Below are 14,644 nucleotides of genomic sequence, written 5' to 3'. Positions count from 1 at the left end.
TTTTGACAAACTCACCTCACATTTCTTAGGTTAATTTCTGTATAAGTATTAGTTTTTACATTACTAATCATTGTACTGCTACAGCTAAAGCAACTAAATATCAGTCTATGCAGTGTTGCGTAAAAGATCTACAAACAAATGTATAGTCCTACGTTTACCAAAAAAAGGAGCTTCTTAAAGTAAAAACAAACTGGAAGAAAGCAATAATGTTCCAGATGAATGGCATTGGGAAAATTACATATAACAAATATTTTACTAGATTAGCAGGTATTCATCAGTTTCTCTCATAAGGGTAAAATGCTTGAGGAAGATCTTGAGACTAGCATCCACTCCCTCTAAACTTTCAGCTTCTACATAGTATCAGATGTTACAACTGGTATAAATGATAAATGCTTTTAGATAAAAATAAAAACTCATCTACAAAGCAAACTAGCAAAATCTGTAGTGACTATTTGTAAAAGGCTCTCTTTGTCAGTGGTAATATCCTTTAACACATATCCAGGATAGACTAAATTGAAACAGAATGTTTCTGTTACAGTAGGGATCCTTGCGTATACTTTTACTATTATAAAATTCCAAAAATACATAAATAATCCTTGTACCATGCATTATGCACCAGTTTGGGGCAGACTGATGAAGTCATGGCTACCACTTTAACAGTTAAACAATGTATCTGAAGAGTTCTGCCATCTATACACAGTGTATGGTGAGGACTCCAGGGAGGTGGCAAAACCACCTCTACATTGAAAAGTTTGGGATGGAATGTCTCCAAATCAGAGGAGAGGGGGATATGGGGAAGGGAAGTAGGCAGGGTAAGAGAATTTTAAAATAATACTGCTTGGGAAAGTATATTTTAAGATAGCTACTATACCTTGTCTATCCTTTATCCTAACCTTGAATAACTGCATGTTCATGTAAAATAAAATTTCTACTTTATAGGAAGAGGAGCAGTCTGTTAAGAAAAAGCATATTCTGTTAGGGACGATGGGATGACATCTCTCTCATAAGTGCCATTTTACTTGCTGAGTCTTTTGGCTACATCATTATATGCTATTTCAACCTCCTTATCTTTGGGACAGGTATTGGTGAACTCATCCCTACTATAAGCATTAGTTAAGTATCTTCAGATGCCTGTCATTCCTTTTGGGATATCAAAATTGCAGTACTTTTTTTTTTTTCTATTAGTTACAGTCTCTAGTTTATGCTGATTGCATCCCTCCCCCAATGCCTCCCCATTTTTAACACCTTGCAAGGTTGACATTTGCTTGTTCTGCCTCGTAAAAGAACATATTTGTACATTTTATTACAATTGTTGAATACTCTAGATTTCACCAAGTTACACAGTCCCAGTCGTTATCTGTCCTCCTTTCTTGTAGTGTCTCACATGCTCCCCATCTTCCTCTCTCAACCGTATTCATAGTTACCTTTGTTCAGTGTACTTACATTGTTGTGCTACCATCTCCCAAAATTGTGTTCCAAACCACACACTCCTGTCTTCTATCACTCTGTAGTGCTCCCTTTAGTATTTCCTGTAGGGCAGGTGTCTTGTTCACAAAGTCTCTCATTGTCTGTTTGTCAGAAAATATTTTGAGCTCTCCCTCATATTTGAAGGACAGCTTTGCTGGATACAGGATTCTTGGTTGGTGGTTTTTCTCTTTCAGTATCTTAAATATATCACACCACTTCCTTCTTGCCTCCATGGTTTCTGCTGAGAGATCTGCACATAGTCTTATTAAGCTTCCTTTTTATGTAATGGATTGCTTTTCTCTTGCTGCTTTCAGGATTCTCTCTTTGTCTTTGACATTTGATAATCTGATTATTAAGTGTCTTGGCGTAGGCCTATTCATATCTCTTCTGTTTGGAGTACGCTGCGCTTCTTGGATCTGTAATTTTATGTCTTTCATAAGAGATGGGAAATTTTCATTAATTATTTCCTCTATTATTGCTTCTGCCCCCTTTCCCTTCTCTTCTCCTTCTGGGACATCAATGATACGTACATTATTGTACTTTGTTTCATCCTTGAGTTCCCGGAGACGTTGCTCATATTTTTTCATTCTTTTCTCCATCTGCTCCTTTGCGTGTAGGCTTTCAGGTGTTTTGTTCTCCAGTTCCTGAGTGTTTTCTTCTGCCTCTTGAGATCTGCTGTTGTATGTTTCCGTTGTGTCTTTCATCTCTTGTGTTGTGCCTTTCATTTCCATAGATTCTACTAGTAGGTTTTTTTTAACTTTTGATTTCTGCCGTATACATGTCCAGTGCTTCCTTTACAGCCTCTATCTCTTTTGCAATATCTTCTCTAAACTTTTTGAATTGATTTAGCATTAGTTGTTTAAATTCCTGTATCTCAGTTGAAATGTACGTTTGTTCCTTTGACTGGGCCATAACTTTGTTTTTCTTAGTGTAGGTTGTAATTTTCTGTTGTCTAGGCATGGTTTCCTTGGTTATCCAAATCAGGTTTTCCCAGACCAGAACAGGTTCAGGTCCCAAAGGGAAGAAATATTCAGTATCTGGTTTCCCTGAGGGTGTGTCTTAGAAAATTGCTCCAGCCTTTGATGCTTCAGTGCGGGACACTGATTACGTGCTTTGACTTGGCGGGCCTGGGCTGGGGGACCTGATCAGCCCCTGGGGAGGGTGGTGGGCACGGGCGACAGCGCCCTCCACAGCCCCCCGGGCCTGGGAAAGTGAGGCCGGAGGCAGGCCCCATTTCCTCACCCAAAATACTACTGTTGGGAGAGGCTTGCCGGAGGGAACCGCCTTTTCCCCACCCCCTTATCTCGCCTGGACACTCCCCGTTGCCAGAGCAACTCCCCCACCGCCAGTGCGCATGCACAGTCACCGGAACTACTCCCGCCCCTTGTCATTCAACCTCCGCGCCCTCTCTGAACCAATCCAAGCCTTTGACCTCTACAGCTACCCCGCCCCCTAAGCGCCCAATATAAGCTGGTGTTCTCCCCTAATAAAGCTCTCTTGGTTTCATCCTCCCTCAAAGAACCGTGTCCCGCCTGCTCCTTCTCGCCGCCCTCCTTGCACGCCTCCGCCGGGGACTAGGGCCCAGTCCCCCGCCTCGCCCTCGCCTCCGGGAAAGAGCCCCCGCCGCCGGTACCCTCTGAGCAATGCCGAGAGCCGAGGGTTCAGCAACCGGCCGCCCCCCCCCACCTCAGACAAATCAACTGCGACCGCAACTGGCGCCCAACGTGGGGCACCTGCACTTGGAAGTCCTCTCCACGCAGCGGTCCAGTGACGCCACTCGCTCGCCCGGACGCCTCTCCAGCTCCCCTTCTCCTCGCCTGCAAGGTAAGGGCCGCCTCTCCCTCGCCGCTCCCGGAGCCGCCTCTCCCTCGCCGCTCCGCGTCAGGGGCCGCCTCTCCCTCGCCGCTCCGCGTCAGGGGCCGCCTCTCCCTCGCCGCTCCGGAGCCGCTCCTCCCTTCCCCACTACCCATTCTTCCGTCTGCCTCTCGTCCTTTTCTTCTATAACCCCCATTCCTCCTAACGCTCTCCCTCTTCCCCTCCATTACTTTGCTGTAGTCCTTTGTGTGTTTCTTTCTTTGTTTGGCGCCGTGTACCTCTTTGCAACTGCCCCCCCAGACTGCTCCAAAATGGCGAACTTCCTCCTTCTTCTTCTACTGAGGGGAGGAAGTGCTCTAGTGATGACGTCAGCCCTAAGCCAGACCGGAAACCGCATGCACTTTACCCCGCCCTTTCACAGGGCGGAGCTAGTCCGCCATCTTATGCCTTAGGCCCCTCCCTTTCACAGGGCGGAGCTAGTCCGCCATCTTATGCCTTAAGCCCCGCCCTTTCGCAGGGCGGAGTTAGTCCGCCATCTTATGCCTTAAACCCCGCCCTTTCGCAGGGCGGAGCTAGTCCGCCATCTTATGCCTTAAGCCCCGCCCTTTCACAGGGCGGAGTTAGTCCACCATCTTATGCCTTAGACCCCGCCCTTTCGCAGGGCGGAGCTAGTCCGCCATCTTGTGCCTTAGACCCCGCCCTTTCCCAGGGCGGGGCTGGTCCGCCATCTTGTGTCTTGGCCACGCCTACCGCGCCGCCATCTTGCGACGCTTGGGGCCTCCCACTTCCGCCTCCCCCTTCGACAAGCTCCCCCTCGGAGCCGCTGCCGGCAGCTGCCGCCGCCCCTCCCACCCCGCCAACTAACAACCCCTGGCTGCCTTCTACACCTCAAGGCAACCCTTGGGGCAACGCTGCCCCTACCCCCACTCCCGTGCCAGGCCCTCTACTTTGAGTGCACCCTGCTAAGAGCCGGCTTAAGAAAATTTGCCCCGTAGTGCGGCTCTAAATCAGCCTAGCTTCAGATCTAGTCACCCTGGCTGTTCATGTATTCGGAGAGCCGCCAGAAAAAATTGTTTGGCCCCTGAACGCAGGCAAAACCCGCCTGCTTATACGTAATAACCTGGACTCTCTTAAAAGGATTTCAGGGGAAATTCAGCTGTCATTATCCTAGCCATCGGCTGTTACAGGGACTCACCAAGCTTCCCTTCCGCAGCCCCTTCCATCCTTTCCCCTCCTCTGCACCCATCCCAGGTGCCACTACCGTCTTCACTGACGCCTCCAAAACCCGTTTTACCTTCCTCTCTTATTCTCAGGACCACCCGGAACCCCGCCTATTCAGTTATGTCAACCTTCATTCAGTCCAAGTGGGGGAAATTCTGGCGGTGTCATACGCGCTAAACGCCCACTGCAACCACCCAGTAAACATTTTCACAGACAGCCTCTACACGTATCAGGTCTGCTGAGTCCTCGCGTTTTCCACCTTTTTCCCGGGAGACTCGGCCATTGATAAAGCACTTTCTAACCTCAAAAGCATCCTAGAGCATCGACGGGATCCTTAGTTCATTAGCCACATTCGTAGTCATTCACGCCTTCCGGGGCCCCTGGCTAATGGCAATCGTATAGTAGACCAAGCGGTCTCAGCTCAGACTACCCAAGCTATGCTAACTCACACGGCTGCCCCTCCGGGGGACGCTGTTAACCAGGCCAAGTTATTGCATTCCAGGTTTCACTTTTCGGCTACGTCATTGCATCATCTATGTGGCCTCCCCCTAGATACCTGTAAACATCTTGTCCGCAATTGTGCAACTTGTGCGCCCTTTGCGCCGCTTGGCCCCCTGCAACCTCAGGGAGTCAACCCACAAGGCCTAAAGCCCAATTCTAGATGGCAAATGGACGTAACTCACGTTCCGTCCTTTGGACGCCTCAAATATGTGCATGTAATAATTAACACCTTCTCGGCCATGTGTTATGCAGTCCCCCTTGCCGGGAAAACGGCCAAACACTGTATCAAGGCCCTGAGACAAAGAATTCTCTTCATGGGAATCCCCTGGGACCTAAAAACGGACAATGGGCCTGCCTATCGCAGTGCCTCCTTTGCGGCCTTTCTTCAATTATATAACATCACCCATCATTTCGGCATCCCCTATAATCCACAGGGGCAAGCCATTGTGGAAGCAGTCCATCGCCGCTTAAAAACACAAATTGAAAAAGAAAGGGCAATGCTCCCCCAGGCAACTCCAGGGGACCTTATCATAGCAGCCCTTATTCACCTTAATCTACTCACATTCAATAAGGAAGGGCTTTCGCCCCTACATAAACATTGGGGGCCCTCATACAGGCCTACCCAGGCCCCGATGGTTTACTGGAAGGACCCAGAGAATAATGCCTGGAAGGGTCCCTCCCCACTCCTCGCCCAGGCGCGCGGGTTTGCTTGTGTTTTCCCAGATGATGCAGCACAACCAATCTGGATCCCAGGAAGGGCAATCCGGCCCGCCACCAGCAACCAAGCGTCTAACGAGACGAGAACGCCGTCGTCTCCGCAACCTAGTGCACCAGATGACAACAGTACACCTGGGCCTGGACCCCAGTCTGAGTGAACCCCCTTTTTCCACAGCCCTCCAGCCGCACCTCAGCTCCAACCAGCCGCACCTCAGCTGCAAACAATGCATCGCCAACACCACCACCCCAACCGTTTCTGCCCCCCTCTCGTTACTCCTCTCCCCTCCTCGACTTTATCCAAGCAGCCTTCACCTCGGTAAATTCCTCCCACCCCTATCTTACCTCCTCTTGTTGGCTTTGCCTCTCTACTTCTTCCCTCCTGTATGAACCAATTGCCTCCAACCTCTCCTTTTCAGAAAACACAGAGAACAGCCCTTCGGAATGCAATTGGAATACCTCTGCCGTCCCTCTAACCTTTCATTCAGTCTCCTTTACAGGAAAGTGCATCCGTCCTCGCTCAAGCAACTCTCCCAGCCTCACAGCTTGTGCCAGCTACTCCTCTCCCAGCAGCTCTGCCAAGTTTCTTATTCCCCATAACTCCTCACAGTAGCTGTGCTCCTCTACAGGACTTACCCCCTGCCTTAATGTGCAAACCCTCAATACCACTAATGAAACTTACCTCCTAATTGTCCTTATTCCTAGGGTCTTATACCACAGCGAGGAAAACTTCTTCCTCCGCCTAGAAAGAACTACAGATCCCGCCCTTCTGCAAAAGCGAGAGCCCATCACCGCCCTCACAATTGCCTCCCTCCTAGGTCTTGCAGGCGCTGGCACCGGAATCGCTGCATTAGCCAGTCAAGGCTCCGCCCTAACTCACCTCCGAGCGGCGGTTAACGAGGACATTCGTCACCTACAAAACGCTATTTCCCATCTTAAAAATTCTGTTAACTCCCTCTCTGAGGTAGTGCTCCAAAACCGCCGGGGTCTCGACCTTCTCCTCCTCAAAGAAGGAGGCCTCTGCGCCGCCCTAGGAGAAGAGTGCTGTGTATATGCCAATTCCACAGGTCTCGCCGAGGACAGCCTAAACAAGGTCCGAGAGGAACTAGAACGACGTAGAAGAGACCGTGAAGCCACCAGCTATTGGTCCCACATCTTTACCCCCCTCCTCCCTTACCTCCTCCCTCTTCTCGGCCCCCTACTAATGATCATTCTAGCTCTCACTTTAGGACCCTGCATTATCCGCAGAATCGTCCAACTTGTAAGAAAACAAACAGATGCTATTTTTTCCTCGTTCGTGCAAATCCAGTACCAGCAACTCGCCACCTCTGACGCTCCCTACTCCAAGATGACAACCAACCCTCCGCAACCTCACTGCCGCCGGTCAACCCGCCGACCGCGAGGCCCTTCTCAATCACCTGAACCTCGTACCAACCTCGAGCTCCAGTTAAACCTTCCACCTTCGCCCATCCCGCTAGCAGCGAGGCCCTTGTCGAGCGCCCGGGCGCCACACCAACGCTGAGCTCCAGCCTCGCTGAGCCACCGTCAACCCTTTTTCCCCTCCCCAACCTTCCCCTTCCCTCATCCCTTAGCGGACCTCTCCGGTAAGCTTCTTCCTTTAATTTGAAAAGAAGGGGGAAATGCGGGACACTGATTACGTGCTTTGACTTGGCGGGCCTGGGCTGGGGGACCTGATCAGCCCCTGGGGAGGGTGGTGGGCACGGGCGACAGCGCCCTCCACAGCCCCCCGGGCCTGGGAAAGTGAGGCCGGAGGCAGGCCCCATTTCCTCACCCAAAATACTACTGTTGGGAGAGGCTTGCCGGAGGGAACCGCCTTTTCCCCACCCCCTTATCTCGCCTGGACACTCCCCGTTGCCAGAGCAACTCCCCCACCGCCAGTGCGCATGCACAGTCACCGGAACTACTCCCGCCCCTTGTCATTCAACCTCCGCGCCCTCTCTGAACCAATCCAAGCCTTTGACCTCTACAGCTACCCCGCCCCCTAAGCGCCCAATATAAGCTGGTGTTCTCCCCTAATAAAGCTCTCTTGGTTTCATCCTCCCTCAAAGAACCGTGTCCCGCCTGCTCCTTCTCGCCGCCCTCCTTGCACGCCTCCGCCGGGGACTAGGGCCCAGTCCCCCGCCTCGCCCTCGCCTCCGGGAAAGAGCCCCCGCCGCCGGTACCCTCTGAGCAATGCCGAGAGCCGAGGGTTCAGCAACCGGCCGCCCCCCCCACCTCAGACAAATCAACTGCGACCGCACTTCAGGTCACTGTGCTTTTCTGCCCAGCAGGTGACGCCTGTTAGCCTGTAATTCTTGACTGGTGTGAGGAGGTGTGGCCGTGTTCCCCCAGGCTCTGGGGTCTGGTTCTGAATGGAAAGGGCCCCACCCCTTTCCTCCTAGAGAAGACAGACCCCTCAGGTGGAGGTCATTAGCATTTCAATGGTCTCGCTCTCTGCTTGTGGTGTCTCCACCCTTCCCAGAGTCACAGCCCTGGAAACTGAATATGACTGGGGCTTTCTCCACTGAGCCAAAAAAGAAACAGATAGTCCCCTTCAGACCCAGTCAAGGCGACCCTCTGGCTCTCCCAGGTCAGTCGTCACCCAAAGCCTCTGTCTGTTTTTTGGGGCTGCGTACCTGTAGTGAGCAGTTCACACTCACTACTTAAAACCCCAGTTGGAGCTCAGCTGAGCCGTATTTGCTTGCTGGGAGAGAGCTGCTCTCTGGCACCACCCGGCTCCGCAGCTTGGGCTATGGGGGAGGGGGGTCTCCCGACCTGGTTCCGCAGGTTTTGCTTACAGATTTTATGCTGTGTTCTCGGGCATTCCTCCCAATTCAGGTTGGTGTATGATGAATGGATGGTCTCGTTTGTCCCCCCGCAGTTATTCTGGATTATTTACTAGTTGTTTCTGGTTTTTTGTAGTTGTTCCAGGGGGACTACTTAGCTTCCACTCCTCTCTATGCCGCCATCTTGACCGAGAAAAATTGCAGTACTTTTTGGCTACCACCTTGACAATGTGCAGTTTGGGCAGCAGGTTGTGATCAGCTAATGTCACTTCATTGCCATCCAGAAATTTATGTGTAGAATATCTAATATCCTCCATACTATTCTCATCAATTTCATCAGGGAGGGGAGAATTCAGATATTCATGCAGTTTCTGCAGTGTTTTCAAGAGACCCCTCTCCAGTGCTTCATTAGCCTCTGGCCTTGAATTCTTGATATATGCAGAGAATTTGGCAAAGATGTCCATTCCAGCAGTATTTGATTCTGGGTGTTTGGGTGAAAGCTTTAAGTACTCAGGATGGCATAAGACTTCTTCAAGAAATTCCTCAATCTTGTTTACATCCATCTGTTTTGACTTTATTGTTGAAAGTTATAAATGGTGGGTGGGTCCCAGGAGCCAAGTTCTGCAGGTCTGCAGGCTTTCTTTCAAGTCAACAGTAGAGACACTAAATACAATGCCTTTGATCCAAAGAATGATGAAAAGCCTCTGGGAAAAGGGGCAGTTTCCTATGCTTTCACCATCACTGCCAGCCTTGACAAAGATCTTGATGATGGGCTCTTTGTCCTCCTCCTTCAGCCCTTTCAGTGGCATGGACAATGCCATGGTCGGCTCAGTGGGCTCAATGGACAGCAGCTGCTGCTGCTCTGGGGCTGTTCTGGAGCTGCTCTGGCTGCGGGCTCCCACCTCGCTGCGCTTCTCTGGAGAGTCTGTGTGTCAAGCTCACAGTGGCCTCAGCTCCACAGCACCACCCCACACTCCACCCACGACTCTCAGGCTGCCACAGTCGGAGCTGCTCAACTCTATTGTTTCTGATGAGAAATTGGTACTTAGTCATATTGAGCAACACTTACATGTAATGAATTGTTTTTCTCTTGCTGCTTTCAAGATTCTATATCTTTGGCATTTGACATTCTGATTAGTACATGTCTCAGAGTAGGTCCATTAAGATTAATCTAAATTCGGGAGTATGGTGCACTTCTTGGACATGTATATTTTTGTCTTTCATAGAAGTTGGTAAATTTTTGGCCATTATATCCTCAGATATTCTTTCTGCCTCTTTTCCTTTCTCTTCTCCTTCTGGAACACCCATGATACATATGTTTGTGCATTTTTTGCTAGCATTCAATTCTCTGAGACCCTATTCAAATTTTTCCTTTCTTTTCTCTATCTATTTTTCTGTCTGTGAGATTTCGAATGTCCTATCTTCTAACTCACTGATTCTCTCTTCTGCCTGTTCAAATCTGCTGTTGTATACCTTTAGTGTATTTTTAATCTTTTTTATTGTGACTTTCATTCTCATAAGTTCTGTTATATTTCTTTTTATACTTTCAAATTCTTCTTTATGCACACCCAATGTCTTCTTAATATCCTTTATCTCTTCAGCCATATTCCTTCATCTCTTTGAATTAATTTAGGAGATTTGTTTGAACATCTTTGATTAATTGTTCCAAAGTCTGCATCGCCTCTGAAGTTTTAATTTGTTCCTTTGATTGGGACATATCTTCCTGTTTCTTGGTATGATTTGTAATTTTTTGCTGATGTCTAGGGATCTGATTAACTTGATGAGTTTACCTTGAAGGTCAGTTTCTCTCTCTTGCGTAGGACTTTATTGTTGGTTGGCTTTTTGTTAAGGTTCTTCTTTGACATGGTTCAACTTATTCTAGACCTTTAGAATTGCCCACGTTTAACTGTTCAATTTTTTCAGCTCTTCTTCATCTGATTTTTGCACTGGGTATGTGGTACAATTTTTAAGACTGCACTATTTGTGCACTTGTTTCATTCCCAGGATAAAGTGTCTTTTCCTCTGTTCCTTCTCTGGGAATCTTGATCTGTTTTTGTTTAGCCTATATAAATAAATAAATATATATATATATATATATTTATATATATATATATGTATATAATTTTATTGAGATTTTTCACATACCATATGATCATCCAAAGTGTACAATCAGTTGTTCATGGTACCATAATATAGTTGTGCATTCATTATCACAATTAATTTTTTTCAATTTTATAACATTTTCATTACTCTAGAAAAGAAATAAAAAAAAAGAAAACTCAGTTGTCCCATACCCCACCCCCCCTCCATTATTGACTCATAGTATTGGTATAGTACATTTGTTACCATTGACGAAAGTATATTAAAATATTACTAACTGTAGTACAGAGTTTGCAATGTGTATTTCCCCCATATACCCCTCTATTATTAACTTCTACTAATAGTGTCATACATTTGTTCTAGTTCATGAAAGAAATTTCTAATATTTGTGCAATTAATCATAGACATTGTCCACCACAAGATTCACCATGTTATACATTCCCATGTTTTAACCTTCAACATTCCTTCTGGTGACATACATGACTCTAAATTCCCATTTCCACCACATTCACACACCATTCAACACTGTTAGTTAGTCTCACAATAATGTGCTACTGTCACCTCTGTCCATTTCCAAATGCTGAAGTTCAACCTAGTTAAACATTCTGCACATATTAAGCAACCACTCCCCATTCTTTAGCCTCATTCTATATCCTGGTAACCAATATTTCATTAATATGAGTTTACAAGTTATAATTAGTTCATATCATGAGATATGAAATTTTTCTTTATACTCTTCTAGGGTCTTCTTCTCATCCTTTATATCCTGAGCCATAATATTGATATTTGTGTGTAATTCTTTGATTAATTGCTCCAAATTTTGTGTCTCTTCCAGCATTTTAATTTGTTTGTTTGACTTGTCCATGTCTTCTATATCCTTCAAGTGCTTTGTGATTTTCTGCTGGCTTCGGGGCATTTGCTTATCTTGATAGGGTTGTTTTGGGAAGAGCAGAGTTAATTGAGCCTTTATATGTAATTTGGTTTGCAGGAGTGCAGTTTCCCTAGCCCACCAGCTGCTGGCACTCTACCACCACCTGCTGGTAGAATTGGGAAACTGCACTCCAGCCAACCAAATTAAATATAAATCCTCAAATAATTCTGCACTTCCCCAAATAACCCTATCAAGACAAGCAAATTCCCTGAAGCCAACAATAAATTATAAAGCATTGAAGGATCTAGAAGCTATGGATAAGCCAAATGAACAAATTAAAAAGCTGCAAGAGACACAAAATTTTGAGCAATTAAAGAAGTACAAACAAATGTCCAGAAGCAAACAAATGTAAGAATCATTGGTGGCCCAGGAGAAGAGAATTGTAAAGGGCTAGGAAGAGTGTTTCAAGACATAGTTGGGGAAAACTTCCCAAACCTTCTAGATGACATAAATATGCAAATCAAAGATGCCCAATGAACTCCAAATAGAACAAATCCAAATAACCTACTCTGAGACATATACTGATTAAATTATCAAATGCTGAAGACAAGGAGAAACTTCTGAAAGCAGCAAGAGAAAAGCAATTCACCACATACAAGGGAAACAACATAAGACTAAGTACTGACTACTCAGTGGCCACCATGGAGGTGAGAAGTTAGTGGTGTGACATATTTAAGATTCTGAAAGAGAAAATTGCCAGCCAAGAATTCTGTATCCAGCAAAGCTCTCCTTCTAAATTGAGAGAGAGCTTAAAATTTTCACAGACAAACAAATGCTGAGAGAATTTGTTAACAAGAGACCTGCCTTGCGAGAAATACTAAAGGGAGCTCTACCAGCTGAGGAAAGAAAAATAGAGAGAGAGGCCTGGAGAAGTGCAAGGAACTGAAGAGTTATTAATAAGGGTAACTTAAAGGAAAAAAAAGAGGGGAAAAATAGATCTAACAACTAAAAACCAAAGGATAAGATGGCTGGGTCAAGAATTCCCTTCACAGTAATAACTTTGAATGTGAATAGATTAAATTCTCCAATTAAAAGATACAGACTGGTAGGATGGATTAAAAAATATGGCCCATTGATATGCTGTTTACAAGAGACTCATCTTAGACCCTGTGACACAAAGTGACTGAAAGTGAAAGGATGGAAAAAAATATTCTATGCAAACATCAATCAAAAGCTGGGGTAGCCATACTAATATCAGAGAAAATAGACTTTAAATGCAAAGATGTCATAAGAGACAAAGAAAGACACTATTTATTAATAAAAGGGATAATTCACCAAGAAGAATAACAATTATAAATGTTTATGCACCCAATCAAGAAGCTCCAAAATACATGAGACATTGTCTAAACTGAAGGGCTCAGCAGAAACATCTACAATAATAGTCTGAGACTTTAATACACCACTCTGTTCTTTAGATAGAAAAACTGGACAGAGGACCAATAAGGAAACTGAGAACCTAAACAACATGTAAATGAATTAGACTTAACAGACATACATAGATTATTACATCCCAAAGTACCAGGATATACATTCTTCTCTACTGCCTATGGAACATTCTGCAGGATAGATCATATGCTGGGACACAAATAAATTTTAAAAGATTGAAATTATTCAAAGCACGTTCTTTGACTACAATGGAATGCAACTAGAAATCAACAACCACCAAAAAACCAGATCTTTCACGAATATATGGAGGTTAAACAACACACTCTTAAACAACCAGTGGGTCAAAGAAGAAATTGCAAAACAAATTGGTAAATATCTAGAGATGAATGAAAATGAGAACACAACATATCGAAACCTGTGGGATGCAGCAAAGGCAGTGCTGAGAGGGAAATTTACAGCTCTAAATGCATATCTCAAAAAGCAAGAAAGAGCTAAAACTGATGATCTAAATGAACAACTGAAGAGGCTAGAGAATGATCAGGAAACTAACCCTAAAGGAAGTAGACAAAAATAAATAACAAAGATTAAAGCAGAAATAAATGAGCTGGAGAAGAAAAAAAACAAATAAAACCAAAAGTAGGCTCTTTGAGAAGATCAACAAGATTGACAGACTCTTACCTAGACAGACAAAGTAAAAAACAGTGAAGACCCAAATAAACAGAATCAGAAATGAGAAGGGGATAATTACTACAGATCCCAAAGAAATTAAAAAAAAAAAACATAAGAGGTTACTATGAACAACTGTATGCCAACAAGCTAGACAATTCAGAGGAAATGGAAAATTTCCTGGAAACACATAAACAACCTAAACTGACCCAAGAATAAATAGAAGACATCAACAAACCAATTACAAACAGAGAGATCCAATCAGTCATCAAAAATCTACCTACACAAAAAATAGATTGGGGTGATGGATGATGGATGCACAACTATATGATGGCACTCTGAACAAATGATTATACCTTTTGGATGATTGTATGGTATGTGAATATATCTCAATAAAATAGAATTTAAAGAAATCTACCTACAAATAAAAGCCCAGGGCCAGATGGCTTCACAGGGGAATTTTACCAAATTTTCCAAAAAGAATTGACATCATTCCTGTTCAAACTCTCTCAAAGAATTGAAGAAAAAGGAACACTACCTAACTTATTTTATAAAGGTAATATCACTCCAATACCAAAACCAGATAAAGACACTACAAAAAAGGAAAACTATAGGCCAATCTCCTTAATGAATACAGATGCAAAAATCCTAAACAAAATACTTGCAAATCAAATCCAAAGGCACTGTACTGGTTTGTATAAATTATGTCCTCAGAAAAAGCCATGTTCTTTGATGCAATCTTGTGGGGCAGACATATCAGTGTCGATTAAGTTGAAACGTTTGGATTTGGTTGTTTCCATGGAGATGTGCCCCACCCAACTGTGGGTGATAACTCAGATTGGATAAATTCCTTGGAGGTGTGGCCCCACCCGTTCAGCGTGGGCCTTGATTAGTTTACTAGAGCACTATATAAGCTCAGACAGAAGGAGTGGGCTTGCTACAGCCAAGAGGGACACTTTGAAGAACGCACGGGAGCTGAGAGAGGAGCTTCAGCTTACAGAGACATTTTGGAGATGGCCTTTGTAAACAGATTTTTGCTCCAGAGAAGCTAAGAGAG

At 45.3% G+C, this 14,644-nt stretch overlaps 1 pseudogene; it reads right to left on the bottom strand.

The window, feature by feature from the left end:
- Positions 1–1,015: 1,015 nt before the first annotated feature.
- On the bottom strand, positions 1,016–9,325 carry LOC119538770 (annotated as a pseudogene).
- Positions 9,326–14,644: the final 5,319 nt, after the last annotated feature.

The sequence above is a fragment of the Choloepus didactylus genome, chromosome 1, assembly GCF_015220235.1.
Source record: "Choloepus didactylus isolate mChoDid1 chromosome 1, mChoDid1.pri, whole genome shotgun sequence".
Classification (NCBI taxonomy): Eukaryota; Metazoa; Chordata; class Mammalia; order Pilosa; family Megalonychidae; genus Choloepus; species Choloepus didactylus.
This window is presented reverse-complemented; position numbering and strand designations above follow the sequence as displayed.